The sequence below is a fragment of the Watersipora subatra genome, chromosome 11 (genome assembly GCF_963576615.1).
Source record: "Watersipora subatra chromosome 11, tzWatSuba1.1, whole genome shotgun sequence".
Taxonomy (NCBI): Eukaryota; Metazoa; Bryozoa; class Gymnolaemata; order Cheilostomatida; family Watersiporidae; genus Watersipora; species Watersipora subatra.
Window position 1 is genome coordinate 14,885,993 of NC_088718.1, and position 17,470 is coordinate 14,903,462.

The window sequence follows — 17,470 nt, forward strand, 5'->3', positions numbered from 1 at the left end:
ATGAAAATGAATGTTGAATTTTTTGCAAGCGTTTAGAAGTATAGTTCAAAGCTGAACGTACATGTAAAAATGCTGTTGTCTGACTCAAATGAGCATTGATAATTTTCTAAGCAGTGTATCAGTTTTACAACTCCTTAAGAAAGTTTAAAAAGGATGAAGCATGAACACACAATTATATCTGTTTAAGTTCTAAATTTTATAAAAACTTAACTCAGCTTAGCTAGTCAGCATTAAACCAAACCAAGCTACTTATGGCTAGCCAGCAATAATAAAAAACATTCAACAAAGGCTTATAAGTAAAAAGCAAGTTGACCTGCAAACACTTTTAACTGAGAATTGTCAGCAGTGTAACCAGAGGTTTACCAACTAAAGATTTAGAGTAAAACATGACTCAGGAGATCAGCGGTTGATGTAATTGCACAATTCACCATTCTAGAGAAGTTTTAGTTACCAGTACTTTTGTTAAAGCTTTATCTTTGATCCCAGATAAAATTTATCTGGGATCAAAGATAAAGCTTTAACAAACTTTATATTATTACATGTATATTATTATTTTTAATGTAAGAATATAATAATATAATCTCTATTATTATATGGGCCGTGGCCATCCTTATTTTCAAACCCATGATTAAATATTATTAAAAAAGAGTGCATTGTACTGAATTCAAACTCATAACCTTCCACTTCGTAGAACAACACTCTACCAATCAACCTGCACTAATCAACCAATCAGGATAATTGTGCAGATAGTTATTCCACCCGACGATTTCCCACAATGCACTGAGCTGCCACGGAATTAGTGTAATATAATAACTTTGTACATGCTATAATATAACTTGATAATATAACCACATCATACGCCCTAAATAATAAAATATAAAAATTCATTAAAATAGTAAAATAATATAAACTAGTATAGTATAACAAATATAGCATAATAATGTAACAAAGCAGAGTAGCAAAAGATATTACAGAATAAAAAATATGAAATATCCAAAAGGCTAAAATGTGAGTGAACAGACTGTCATAGAGAGAGAGAGAGAGGGAAAGAGAGGGAGAGAGAGGGAGAGAGAGGGAGAGAGAGGGGGAGAGGGGGAGAGAGGGGGAGAGAGGGGGAGAGAGGGGGAGAGAGGGAGAGAGAGGGGGAGAGAGGGGGAGAGAGGGGGAGAGAGGGGGAGAGAGGGGGAGAGAGGGAGAGAGAGGGGGAGAGAGGGGGAGAGAGGGGGAGAGAGGGGGAGAGAGGGGGAGAGAGGGGAAGAGAGGGGGAGAGAGGGAGAGAGAGGGAGAGAGAGGGAGAGAGAGGGAGAGAGAGGGAGAGAGAGGGAGCGAGAGGGAGAGAGAGGGAGAGAGAGGGAGAGAGAGGGAGAGAGAGGGAGAGAGAGGGAGAGAGAGGGAGAGAGAGGGAGAGAGAGGGAGAGAGGGAGAGAGAGGGAGAGAGAGGGAGAGAGAGGGAGAGAGAGGGAGAGAGAGGGAGAGAGAGGGAGAGAGAGGGAGAGAGAGGGAGAGAGAGGGAGAGCGAGGGAGAGAGAGAGTTGAGTAACTTGATGACTGAACCAGAGGCTATTAACAAGACGGGTCACTCAGACCCTTCTGGTGTTATTATAGGTTTTTCACAGCTCAACTAGAGGCATACACTAAGTAATAGCATTGATCGTTGGCTCATATGCTCGTGCTGGCACTTGATGAAGACAAGTTTCTCTTATTGATTGTTTGCAGTATGGGCACTCTATGGAAACTGAAGGACTGCTTGCGGCTGGACAGGGACGGAGGCTATGCTTGGCTCGTGCTTCTGTTGTCCTTCGGATCTCATATTATGCATATCGGGTTCAACTACGCAATTCTAGGTGTCCTTACCATAGCTCATAAAGAACATTTTAGTATCAGTCTCTCACAGAGCTGCATGATCTCTTCAGCACACGTCACGGTATTTCTATTTACTGGTGAGAATACTCGAGTTGAAATCATTCATCTTTCCATAAGAATCTGTTATTCCGTGGCTAAAAAACTAACTGGTAGTTTTAATCCTAGTACAATGAAAAAGATTATTTACTTTTAGTAATTCAATAGTGGCAATTGCAGGTTTTAATTACTGTATTTAATAGTTGTTTACAGCATCTCAACTGACCTGCATTTGTATTCTCCTGGTGAAAGAATACATACCAACAAATGTAAATAAATTTTTTTTCAACAATTGGATTTATCTTGTGGTAATTTTAGATATTTTTTTTGTGTATGTTTATTTATTTGTCTATTAAAATACCTCATTATGATGTCATTTTATAATCATTGATATCCAGCTGCTATATATTCCACATGTTTTTTCAGTTTGTCAAAGATCTTCACATTACCGGTTGTAAGTTGCTACCAAATATGGTCACATTACCAAATACGGTCAAATACCTAATATGGTCATGGCTATATTTTTGAATATGATCATAACCATACTAGGCATTCAGCCAATTATAGAGCAACAAAACATGCTTGTATTATTGGATTGACTAAATTTGTTCGCGTGTTTTTGTACCTATGCAATGTATAGTAGAAGGAGAAACTGCAATGTATAGCAGAAGGAGAAACTACAATGTATGGCAGAAGGAGAAACTGCAACGTATGGCAGAAAGAGAAACTGCAACGTATGACAGAAGGAAAAACTGCAATGTGTAGCAGAAGGAGAAACTGCAACGTATGGCAGAAGGAGAAACTGCAATGTATGGCAGAAGGAAAAATTGCAACGTATAGCAGCAGGAGAAACTACAACGTATGGCAGAAAGAGAAACTGCAATGTATAGCAGAAGGAAAAACTGCAACGTATGGCAGAAGGAGAAACTGCAAAGTTATGGCAGAAGGAGAAACTGCAATGTATGGCAGAAGGAAAAATTGCAACGTATAGCAGAAGGAGAAACTACAACGTATGGCAGAAAGAGAAACTGCAATGTATAGCGGAAGGAGAAACTGCAACGTATGGTAGAAGGAGAAACTACAACGTATAGCAGAAGGAGAAACTGCAACGTATGGCAGAAGGAGAAACTGCAATGTATGGCAGAAGGAAAAATTGCAACGTATAGCAGAAGGAGAAACTACAACGTATGGGAGAAAGAGAAACTGCAATGTATAGCAGAAGGAAAAACTGCAGCGTATGGCAGAAGGAGAAACTGCAACGTATGGCGGAAGGAGAAACTGCAATGTATGGCAGAAGGAAAAGTTGCAACGTATAGCAGAAGGAGAAACTGCAACGCATGGCAGAAGGAGAAACTACAACGCATGGCAGAAGGAGAAACTGAAACATATGGCAGAAGGAGAAACTGCAACGTATGGCAGAAGGAGAAACTACAATGTATGGCAGAAGGAAAAATTGCAACGTATAGCAGAAGGAGAAACTGCAACGTATGGCAGAAGGAGAAACTGCAACGCATGGCAGAAGGAGAAATTGCAACGTATAGCAGAAGGAGAAACTACAACGTATGGTAGAAGGAGAAACTGCAACGTATAGCAGAAGGAGAAACTGCAATGTATGGGCGAAGGAGAAACTGCAACGTATGGCAGAAGGAGAAACTGCTCGCAAAAATGACTTCAACATTCAGTCACTCAGACTATATAGAATTGATTTTACTGTTGCTTACATTAATCCGCTAGCTATCAGTATCTGCTAACCAATTGAGACCAACTGCTAGATTATGTTTCCTTTAGGGTAATTTTTACAACAAAAAATAAAAATTCAGAGTATCACCATAACTTGGTAAGAAATGAAATAAAGAACAATCCTATTGGTATTCCTTTCATTCAACCTCTAATTTATGCTGCTAGTTGTGCATTTGTCACACAGACAAGAGAAAACAACTTCTGAAAGAAAACAGAAATAACGTTTTCCTCGCTACACTATTCTTAGCCAATTTTTCTATTATTAGTTTTGGTGAAGATTTATAGAGGTTTATGTACGGAATGCTTTAAAATTTAGTTTTAGTTTCATTGTCCATATATATATATATATATATATATATATATATATATATATATATATATATATATATATATATATATATATATATATATATATATATATATATATATATATATATATATATATATATATATATATATAGTGATTAAAAGAGAGTGATGCATTGACAGGTTCTGTTTTCTGTTCTTTCAGCCCCCCTATCATCAGTTCTAGTGAAGAAGATAGGATGCAAGTGGACAACTATAACAGGTGGATTACTTATAATAGCATCACTAAATACATCCTCCCTCGCTACTAAACCTTGGCACGCAGTCCTCCTCTTCAGTATCCTCTGTGGTAAGTTGATATCTTAAAGGACGGTATTACTTTTTTATAATTTAGAATTATTAATAACCTGCCTAAAGTCATAGACTACTTGAGTTCATTGTTTGCATTTGATTGGTTATTGATATTTATCTACAATATCAGAAAAACTCAAGTAAACTTGTAATGGTATTGATTTTGATTATTTTTGTTCAGTATAAGCTAATAGCAGGGCTGTGTAGTTATAGGAATTTGCGTAGTCCAGTGAGATAACTGTCTAGTTAGTGCTGATGTATGAAAATCAGCAAACCAAGGCACACAGGCTACCATTAGTATAGCAGTATATCACTCTACAAAAAATTAGTTTTTGTAGAGTGATTCTTTTTGAACCACATTTTCACCTGAAACAGGCAAAAACAAATCATTTTTTGCATTTTTCAGCTCTACATTATTACCGATTTGGCGAGTAATTAAATATTTGTTTGTGCCTTGTAGCTGCTGGAATATCACAAACCTACATAGCCTCTACGGAAGTCATCTCCCTCTATTTTAGCAAATACAAGTACTTTGCATTCTCAACGATTGTGTTGGGATATTACGTTGGCCTAATTATTTGGCCTATTGCATCACAGAGACTCATCGATGTCTATGGATACTCCAAGACTATGTCTCTATTGTCTATTCCTCATGTATTCCATCTTATTTCTGGAGCTTTGTTTTTTGACCGATTACACGACTCTAATGAAAATGGATCAAGCCCATCAGACACAGGTATTCTTTTTGCTATATTGCGGAACCGTCAAAATATTCATTACAACATCAATATGTTAATAGCTGATAGTAAATTATAGACTAATTCCAGCCTTGACAATAAAAAAATGTTGCTTATTGTGTTAAATTCTTTAAAAACATTTCATTTTTTGTAACAAAAACATTTACGAAAAAAATGTAATAAAATATATTTATTAAACTGTTTTTCTAACATTGCAAATGTGAGAGCTCTGAAAGAGACGACAATACGATTATGTGTCTTTGGAAGCTCAAAGTCAGGATTATAACAGTATTTAATAAAAATATCTTTTAGCCCTTGCATGTCCAACATTGATTACTAAAAAACATGCAAACTTCAGCTGAAATAGTTTGAACAAAAACTGAATTTAGGAGAAGATAACTTCAATTTGTACTCAGAATTCACTCAAGTCAAAATTTGCTCACCTACTACAGAAAATTATATTAGTATATATAAAAGTTATATTGTAAAGTTATATTAGTGTCTGATATAACTGCCTGCATGTAAAACAAAGAGAGTCTCAGCTAAAATAGTTGGAACTAAAATATAGGAATTAAATACCTTCTCATGAGAAGATAACTTGAACTCAAAACTTATACTCAGAATTCACTCTTGTCAACATCTGTCAACAGATGCAACTACAAACACTCTTGATGAGGCTTCACAGAAACTGTATGTTGAAGAGGAAGGTACGCTAGCAGTGACTCCCTCACTCGCTCGATCTCGAGACACATTCAAAAACAACACGAATGAGCCTCTCTTTGAGCAGAAGGCAAGTGTGTTGAAATGTCTTTTACATTACAGTTAAACCTCAACATGTGAACACCTTTAAACATAAATGTTTTGACATATGGAATGAATGTTGAGTTGATATTTACATAGCCTGGGCATGGCTCTCGTGGGGATTGGGAGAGAGAGCCTGGGACACATAGCGAAAAAAAGGTAAGATAACTTCGGCAAAACGAGCGACATATGTTACATATGACGCTCAGACTGATACTAATGAAAGCGTTTCGATAGATTCCGATCTCACGATGTATTAGATGTGGCGCGTTTAAAAGCCTATCGTCACGGTAACGTGACTTGATCTAGTGAAAGGCCCTATGTTTTTGATAGACTGGGTAGTTATGCAATACCCCGTTTGATAACAAAACGATAAGAACCATAGGTTACTATTCTCTTGCGTTTTCACGTTTGCGGTTTCATTTCATTTACTGATAAAAAATGGAGCGATTCAAAGATCATCTATCAAAGCTAGGCATAGTCACGCTGAGACCAAAACAGTCTCAAGCTTTACAACATATTATCGTAGGTTTTGACTAATTCATAGTTCTTCTTACTGGCTTCGGAAAGAGTATGTATTTGCTTTCAGATAGCACCGTTTTGCAGTGGTAGGTCCGAGCATAGAGTTATCTCCCCCTAGAGTGATAACTGTGCATTCAACAACACGAGTGTTTCCGGTGCCAACAAGGAGCGTTTAGGCCACGCCCCTTTTTTGTGCTAGTCAATCGTAGTGATCGACAGAACAATAACGTCAGCCATGAGAATGATCATGAATTTCCAGTTAAGATAGTAATTATTGCTCATATTAAAGAAATGATGATTATAGTTTATTACTCTAATATATGCTTATTATTTAAAGCAATTCAATACCTACATGCATTGCAAAGGCACTGAATAGATGGTGTTAAGTAAGTGAGTTAATGCAATCAGTTACTCCAATGATGTACAGCCCCCACACATGAGGGGCTGTATATCATTGGTTATTCATAGATAAGATAGATAGTCATACTGGGGTTGTATTACATTGGTGTGATAGGAAGCTAATCGACTGCCATCAACTGAAAGTATTGACATTGTATGGTGATAGAGTGATTCATTGTCACCTCAGTTCACAAACAGCCCTTGCATGTAATATTAGATTTCAATACATATCAATCAAATACATAGACTAGCTTGAAGCAAAGATGTCCACTAGTTAGTGGACATCTTTGCTTGATGTAAGCAAGCAAAAAGTTTGAAAGTTAGAGTGGCAAATGTTGTTATATGTTAGATAAAAATAAATTATACTTAATTATACTAAATTATAATTATTTAAAAATAAAATAGACTTTTTATTACTTTATTTATTAAATAAAGTAATAAAAAGTAGTTGTGAATTACTTTATTTATTAAATAAAGTAATAAAAATTAGCTATGATTACAACAATTTTTTATTGTAATCATAGCTAAACAGATTATATTTAGCATTACTTGCTAATTATTTTACATTTAAACACATTTGCAGTTTCATTTTTCTTCTTAATTTATTTTAACAAAAAACTTCTTTCATGATATGAAGTTTAAAAGTGGTAGTTGTTTGAAAAAGCTTGAAAACATTTACAGTTGTTTTTATTTTCTCTCTTCTCTTCATTTATTTCAATTACACAAAACACTTTTCATAATATGTAGTTTGAAAGTTAAAGTGGTAAATGTTGTTATATGTTAAATAAAAATAAATTATACTTAATTCTACTAACTATAATTGTATAAAAATAAAATAGACTTTTTTATTACCTTATTTATTAAATAATTTTTCATTGTAATCATAGCTAAACAAGATTATATTTAGCCATTACTTGCTAATTATTTTACATTTAAACACATTTAATGTTATATTTTTTTTCCTAATTTATTTCAACAAAACACTTCTTTCATGATATGAAATTTAAAAGTTGCAGTTATTTGAAAAAGCTTGCAAACCTTTAGAGTTGTTTTCTTTTTCCTCTTAATTCATTTAAACTGCTTGATAATATTTTCTCATGATATGAAGTTTAAAAGTTAGAATAGTAAATGTTATATAAAAATAAATTTTCTGTCCAAATACTTTTTTATTACTCGGGCAACACCGGGTAGTACAGCTCATAGTTGATGGCAGTTGATTAGCTTCCCATCACACTAATGTAATACAACCCCAGTATGACTATGTATGTTATCTATGAGTAACTGCTTGCATTACCTTCACTTTCACTCACTATCTATTCAGTGCCTTGGCAAGTCATGTAGGTATCAGGGATTACGTGTATGTCACAATTTCCATTTTCATAATTAATTTCCATATTATTTCCATTTCCATAATTCATTTCCATATTATTTCTATTTCCATAACATTTCCTTAATTCATTTCCATATTATTTCCATTTCCATAAAAGTTCCATAATTCATTTCCATATTAATTCCATTTCCATAATTCATTTCCATATTAATTCCATTTCCATAACTCATTTCCATATTATTTCCATCTCCATATTATTTCTATTTCCATAATTCATTTCCATATTAATTCCATTTCCCTACTTCATTTCCATAGTATTTCCATTTCCATATTATTTTCATTTCCATAATTCATTTCCATAATTCATTTCCATATTATTTCCATTTCCATAAAAGTTCCATTATTCATTTCCATATTAATTCCATTTCCATAATTCATTTCCATTTCCATATTATTTCCATTTCCATTATTCATTTCCATATTAATTCCATTTCCATAATTCATTTCCATATTATTTCCATTTCCATATTATTTTCATTTCCATAATTCATTTCCATATTAATTCCATTTCCCTACTTCATTTCCATAGTATTTCCATTTCCATATTATTTCCATTTCCATAATTCATTTCCATTTCCATAAAAGTTCCATAATTCATTTCCATACTAATTCCATTTCCATAATTAATTTCCATATTATTTCCATTTCCATAGCATTTCCATAATTCATTTCCATACTATTTCCATTTTCATACTATTTCCATACTTGTAAAATAAAATTTCCATATCCATTTCCCTAAAATTATGGAAATATTTATGTTTATGGAAATGAAAAAGTAAACATTTCCATAATATGTGTAGCAATCTCTGGTAGGTATTGAATTGCTTTAAATAATAAGCATATATTAAAGTAATAAACTATAATCATCATTTCTTTAATATGAGCATTAATTACTATCTCAACTGGAATTCATGATCCTTGTTTAACCCTTCTCATGGCTGATGTTATTGATCTAGTCAATCACTACGACTGACTAGCACAAAAAAGAGGCGTGGCCTAAACGCTCCTTGTTGGCACCGGAAACGCTCGTGTAGTTATCACTCTAGGGGGAGATAACTCTATGGGTCCGAGTTCTTCATAATAACTGTCGCGAGTAATCCCAATACTCGCGAGTAAAATAAAACTGAGATTACTTTTTACTAGATAAACTTTTCTTTACTAGCAGCGTGCGATTCATTTTTGTTATTCTATTGCTATTCGTTTGTATTGTTATTGTGAAAATATTTTATTCACTTGATTTAATTTTTGATTATAATAAAATCAAAACCTAATTAATTAAACATATGAAATAATATAACTCCCGTGATTGATTTATTATGCAACCAACATTTCATACTTACCAACCAGCGTTTGTTTGCTGCCAATTCAAATTAAAAATAATACATAATACTCGCGAAGATCATAAAAAAGACCGTCACATGATACTCCTTCGGAAATAACGATTGTGATATTAGCGACTGCAGAAGTCGACTTTTAGAGTTGTCTTCTCCGCGTGTTGCTATGTGTCCCAGGCTCTCTCTCCCAATCCCCCACGAGAGCCATGCCCAGGCTAATATTTACATATGAAGTAATTTTTAGCATTCAACATCCTAAAATCTCTGAAACGATGCAGCTTTGTCCGTAAAAGTACATGAGATGCGGAAATTATAAATAAAACTGACAAATAGCAAAAGTGAATAAGTTTACAGGTTGACTAGCAACAAAATTCACATTACAGTTATTTGGTATCAAAAGATTCACCATGTCTTACTATGTTGTGTTGTAGGTGCAAAATATGTAGAAATGTGATTACAAGCTTTGAAAAGCTAAAAAACGAACAGTTAATCGCAGCCACACGAGACCGCCGTAGTTTGGATTCCTTTCCAAAACGGCTCAAATGTGATGTAGTTGTGGGAGATGGTTTCTGTTTGCACTTTCATGCAACCTTATTGGTCGAAATATTTTCACAAATGTACTTCGCACATTCAATAAAACCATGTCTATTGTTCTTAGGCGTCTGTTTTATCGTCATTGTGATGCTGTCACTTTTAGCACTATTATCTTATAACTTACCGTAAAAATTCATTTAATTTTTTAACCTTACTTCTAAGGAGTACATATCAATGTCTGATAATCAAGACAAGCCTGTTGGTCACCTGCAATAATTGAAAAGTGCTGCAAAAATTATTTGCGAAGTATTGGGTCACATGATTAGATTACGACTTGACGATTAGATCAAGCCGAAACAAAACTGTAAAGTAGCGAGCATCTATATTTGATACGGGGTCTTCGGTAAAACCTGAAGTGTTTGTCATGAACTAGTGCTACAATAAGTTTTATGTTGAGCTTTCTATTGGCCTTCCAATTTATGTGAGAACATCACATGACAAGAAAATAACCAAACTGTCATGACTACGCCAGAGAAATAAAAAGATTTCAATCTACAGCGGCTTTTCGTTTTTGACCTTTTAAAAGCTTGTAATCACATTTCCACATATTTGGCACCTACAACACAGCAGAGTAAGACATGGTGAACTTTTTGATACCAAATAACTGTAATGTGAATTTTGTTGCAAGTCAACCTTTAACTAATTTGAGCTATGTATATCTAAGCTATTCTATCACTCAGGCTGAGCTGACACTTCCGTTCCCTTGTCGCTAGGGCAACGAAACAGTTTCTTTTCATTGGTTACATCCTTGTTATTTTAGTTTCTACAGATTTTTCACTTTTAGCTTATTTTTAGCTGTCCATTTGATGTTATATAATCTAATTTTTATTTTTTTATTTTGTGTTATATAATATATTTGTTTTAATGACTCATTAAACTACTTGAGTATTTAATGTTTTACTGTCTCTGAAATGTATTAAAAATACAAATCATGTTTGTAAAAAATATTTGTTCCAACAAACCATGGTTTCGAAATATGAAATAGAAATTGGAATAAATTAAGTTCATATGTCGAGGTTGAGGTTGTACTAAAAGTAAATAAATAAATGCAATACTTGTCAGTTAGAACTAAACTGAGCACTAATAGTAAACGGATATTTTATTATTTATACGTAAATAATTTAGTAGGTCATAAAAAGGAAGACAGCACTTTACAAATTAAATGAATTTTTAAAATGATGCTAGACCTAATTTTTAAAAACATCAAATTTTTTATTTTTTTTTGTTGCTTTTTAAGGCGGAACCTTCTAGACTCACAAAAAAGTCCAACTTGAACCCAGTACAAACTTTCAAGAACGGTGATAGCTCCTCTGATGACCTTGAAGATGAGAAACTGCAGGAAGTATCTCTTAAGAGCGTTGACACATCTGGTCTTTGGCAGCAATTTCTTGGCCTCCTAAAAGATCCAAAGGTCAATAGGGTACACATACTAACATGGAAATGCTCTTTGAAAGGCATAAAAGGTACAATAAGTGTAAACTGTGGTAGCCCTTTCATCTGACTATCATTTTTATTAAATATGAACTCTCGCGGAATTTTTAGTATATTTTATCAGAAAGCATCGGTATTGTTCTATTTGCGATTGTTTTTGATGTTTGAGGTGATAGAAAGAGTGATTAAAAAATGCCGATACTTTCTGATAAAATCTATAAAAATTTTGTGTAAGTTCAAGGGCATGTTTTTATTATGGTAAATAATTTAATATTAAAAGGTAACAACCAATAAAGCACACTGTTTTAATCTAGCAACAGAGTGCAGTAATGATATTGGTTGGTAATTTGTTATATTAATTCTGATTGGTAGGTTTGGGCATTGCTTATAAATGCACTCTTCTGGGCAGGAGTCATCACCAGTTACTATGTTCTAGTGAATGATTTTATAATTAAAAGAAATAAACTGACCGAGGAAGAGGCAGCAATGGGTGTTACACTCACAGGTAATCTTACCCTTTTACTGCTTGGCATGCAACTAGAAAATTCAAAGCTTTACTGAGAGTTTTTTTCCAGCTGTTGAGATTTATACTGTTTTTCTATATGAAGTTATAAATCTAAATTTAAAACTCGGTACCTTAGTGCCCTGTGTTCAAGCTTTAGTTGTAAGCAACTATAATATGCCCTCCGTCACACAGCACATCTAATATGAAGTTTTCATCGAAACCATTATTTTGATAAAACATTTATAACGTACTATATACATAAACATTTATGACGTACTATATACGTAAACATTTATAACGTACTATATACATAAACATTTATAACATACTATATACATAAACATTTATAACGTACTATATACGTAAACATTTATAACGTACTATATACATAAACATTTATAACGTACTATATACATAAACATTTATAACGTACTATATACGTAAACATTTATAACGTACTATATACATAAACATTTATAACGTACTATATACATAAACATTTATAACGTACTATATACGTAAACATTTATATTGTACTATATACATAAACATTTATAACGTACTATATACGTAAACATTTATAACGTACTATATACATAAACATTTATAACGTACTATATACATAAACATTTATAACGTACTATATACATAAACATTTATAACGTACTATATACATAAACATTTATAACGTACTATATACGTAAACATTTATAACGTACTATATACGTAAACATTTATAACGTACTATATACATAAACATTTATAACGTACTATATACATAAACATTTATAACGTACTATATACATAAACATTTATAACGTACTATATACATAAAAATTTATAACGTACTATATACGTAAACATTTATAACATACTATATACGTAAACATTTATATAATATAACGTATTTATATACATAAATTATTTGTAAACAAATGGCTTTGAAAAATATTTTTTTAGGCTTCAATGAAAATTAATCAATTTAGCATTTTTATACAATAATCAACTTATTATAGTGCAAAAGATCTCTTTATGATGATGCGCATAAGCAAGGGCAGAATTAGTACCAAACTTATTTATGAAGTCGTCCTCTTTTGGATGTATTTTGTCTAGAAGTCATCTTTGTCTGAATGTTTTACAAGTTTTAGGATTTTTTTAACTTTAGAAGCAAATGTGAATGCATCTAAAGTTGTGAATGCGGAATTTATTGCTATTTTTAACCGCAAAAATTTATAAAAAATAGTATTTTTTGAATTAATATTGTTGTCAAAATGTAGTAGTACAACCATGTAACTGTAAAATATGTCTTGCGTGGAGCACCAGTAACCACAATTTATAACTTGTTTAAGGAAAGTAGCATCATTTACTTTCTTATTCAACTCTCTATTTTGATTTGCAATTTCTGCCTGGAGCAAGCAAAAATTGTTATTTTATATTTTTTCTGTGTTTGAAGTTTGTAACAATATGCAAAATAATTCATAAAAAAAGTAATATTTTTCATTGATCTAGTTGACATCAATGTTATCTCCAAAAAGAAACGATTTTCATAGAGCAACATTAAAGACAATCCATAGTTCACCTGGAATAAACATTACATACATGTAAGTTACAATAATAGATTCCACAGCTACTATACTTTCATAAGTTACTGTAAAACTTGACAGCCATATTTGCATCAGTAATATTAGCAAAGGATGGGACGTACAGCTCTGAACCATGCTAACATTACTAGCATTATAGACTGAGTTTTATAGCATTATAGACTGAGTTTTATAGAATTATAGACTGAGTTTTATAGAATTATAGACTGAGTTTTATAGCATTATAGACTGAGTTTTGTAGAATTATAAACTGAGTTTTATAATACTACACCGCACTACAGCTATCTTCCAGCTATATTGAGAACTCAGACTACGCTAGTGTAGCGGTGTATACATTATTAAATAAGATTCATAAAGTTATGCTAATTTTCTAGTACATGTACTTATTATGAAAACAGGTGTGGGAAATCTGGTGGGCTGTGCATCAGTCGTGGCTCTAAGCAAGACAAGAGTTGATAGGGTGATTCTCCATTTTTTCACCATGCTGCTAATGGCTCTCTCTACCATTGCAACAGCATTCAGCAATGGAAAGGTCAGCATGACTTAAACCAGTGAATAATTCACATTTCTTCCTTAATTTAAATAGTTTAAATTTGTCAGCAATGCAGACAAATTTGCTTTTTGTGGATTTTAAATGAAAAAGTAGATGTTGGAATAAGCAACCAAGAGTGTCAGTCACTAAAAACCATGTGGTGACTCCAAACTCTATTCCCATAATTATTAAAATAGCATAAGAACCATTTTGTGATATTTTGCCGCCTTGCAATTAAACTGATATTTTATGTAAAAAAAGCTGGAAAATCTAAAAAATTACTCTATTTGCAGCTTTTAAGTTTTAACACTATTCAGAGAAGCGATATTTTAAGGTTGCACGGTATGTGTAAGCACACATAGCGCAAAAACAGTAAAGACTATTTCAAAAATTTCATATATAAGGCTGCAAATGTACATGTAGAGTCCAGAAGCTATCAGATGGTTTGATCTATGTGTTTGCCTAAGAACCTACTGCTGTCAAATTTAAAAATTTAGTTTAACAAAAGAAGTCGCCTAAATCTTTCATACCTTGAAAAGCTTTCAGATTTTTTCTTTTGGTCAATGGATAAGCATTCTATACAAGAGAGAACAACTTCTAACAACTAAGTTTTGTGATGAGCATGATACATGTACATTAGAATGGAGTAGTTAAAATCTTCATTATCATAAAAGCCGTCTTTGTCCGACAGTCCGAATCCATGGTTGAAGGTTTGGAAAAAAAGATTGCATTGTACGGGTTTTAAACTTCTAGTATGTAATATTAATAGGCAGAATTGAAGTTTGTTTAACCAATCATATATACCGTACATTGGCACTTATGTTATCTTACGTTTCTATAAAAACATAAGTACGTCTCAGTACTCAACAGATAATACAAATATTAGTAGAAAATGATTGTCTGTTTACTGCTGTGCTTGTAAACCATGGTGTAGCTCTAGCTAGCCCATTTTAGTCACTTTTTATAAAATACCAGCAGTTGGGCTGTCTCACTATTACTAGATTGGTGTCCAGAAACAAAGTGTAAGTCGATGAGCTATCTAGGACCTAACAGGCAGTCATCGAATGGCATGATGTTTGACTTTAATGTACTGGAGTTGATCACTGATTTTCAATCTGGTGGTCCTTGTGCTGGTGCTCTTCTTTGAACATATTGACCTTGAACTTTTACTGACTCAGAGAGTTTCAGCAAAATTAGCCTTTGGTCAAAGAAAGGCTAATTAAGCATGTCTTTATAGTCACGGCAGAAACTTTAAATAGCGTTTTTGGCCACATAGAATGCTTGCCTGATTTGAACTTTTCTATATAATCCATTTAGATGATGTTCTATCTACTGGCTGGAGTTTGGGGCTATGCAGTAGGAGGTGTCAATGGTAACCTGCTGTCAGTTGTCAACAGCTTTTGCACCCAGGATAAACTTGTTTTGCTCTTTTCACTTCACCTCTTTATTGAAAGTGTTACAGCGTTGTCTGCACCCCCTCTAGTCGGTAAGTAAAATTGAATATTCAAGTTTTGTCATGTTTAATAGAATTGTCGTTTTTGGCAATTTGACTACCTGTAATAATATATCGCTCGGTATTATATTAAGTAATTTATTTTTACTTTGGTATACTTTGGTATTAATATTTGGTAATGTTCCAATTGTCAGCAATGCAACCAGATTTCAAAATATGGTAATTTGGTAATATCACCATATTTTGCAGCATGTTTATAATTAGTAAAAGTTGAGCTAACATCAGGTACAAAAACATCCGTATGTTCTGGAAATTTCATTAAAAATTCGAAATACATATAAGCACAATTATTATAATATGTACATGTAGTTGTACCTTTTAATCAAATTAGCTGGGTATGACTATATCAAAGTGACGGCTACATGGTAGTACACTTTGACCTTATATGGTAAATATAACTAATGACCAACTATGGTAATATAAGCAATGGCCAAATATAGTAATATGATAATACTCTAATATTGATATAAAAAAGACTTCTGTAGTACTGTTATATTCTGTAGTACTGATCTCCAAAATAACAACAGACCAGCTGGGAATGATTATAGCAGGCTGCTTTGGCCTCTGCAGTTGTCTTTCCTTGTTACCAGTGATAGTCAGCAATACAAGAAAGAAAGTGAGAGAGCCTGAGATATATGGCAGCTTTTGCTGCTCTAAACTATAACAAGAGCATGATACTCTGGTAGCTTCTTTTCCTCCAGCGATCCATGAAATATCTGAAGCCACGTATGAATCTCACAGCCTTGAGCATATTCATAAACACACTCTTGTTGTGCAAAAGTATTTTTGTTGCATTGCATATATATTTTTGCTGATAAAATAAGCCATTTAGTGTTAAAAGGCAATTTAATATATGTGTAGCTAATATTACTGAACTTGCTTTATTGGGAGTTATCTACTCTCAGTATATTTTCAGTATTGTTGGTATATGATTTTTAGATAGAATTGTTTTGCCATTACTCACATAGCCTTACAGGTATACTAAAACCATGCCTAATGAAATTTATTTTCTGTAATCTTTTGCTCTATAAATCATAGTTTTAATATCGAAGATGAAGTATATAAACAGATATATACAAACACAAGTATGACGAATATCAGTTAGCCATATAAATCCTAATGTTAGGTATAGCGGCTTACAGTAGGTTCGAAGCTTGCGAGTGTTCTAAGTTGGGATTAAATCACTGATTTGGAGATGACTCGTTACTGTTGTATTGGATCAACACCGAAATCGGTAAGCTACAATTGAACAACATATTTACAACAAGTTCTTCTACTGCAATACCAAAAATAACGATTTTATAAGAGATGAAAAATTATCGACACAAACTTTTTGCCATTTTACAAAAACACACTCGCAAAGCTAATTCAAGTAGTCCAACCAAACTAATTAACAGAATAAATGTCAAAATTTTCTGATCAGAAAAATTTTCTTTAATCATCAACTGTGTTCGTTAGAAATCAAATACCCTAATGCCAAACTTGGATGGAGGGTAAGTAGCGGAAGTGAAACCATAATGCCAAGCTTGGATGGAGGGTAAGTAGCGGAAGTGAAACCATAATGCCAAGCTTGGATGGAGGGTAAGTAGCGGAAGTGAAACCATAATGCCAAGCTTGGATGGAGGGTAAGTAGCGGAAGTGAAACGTGTCGCGACACGTTTCACTTCCGACACAGAGCGACACAGAGCCGACCACCGCAGACAGCCCGATCTCACTGCTAAACCACCAGCACAGTTGGCCAAAACAACCCTTGTGGCACCTTATACCCAATCACAACAATGTGCTAATTAACAAAGGAAAATAAATTTGGTGAGT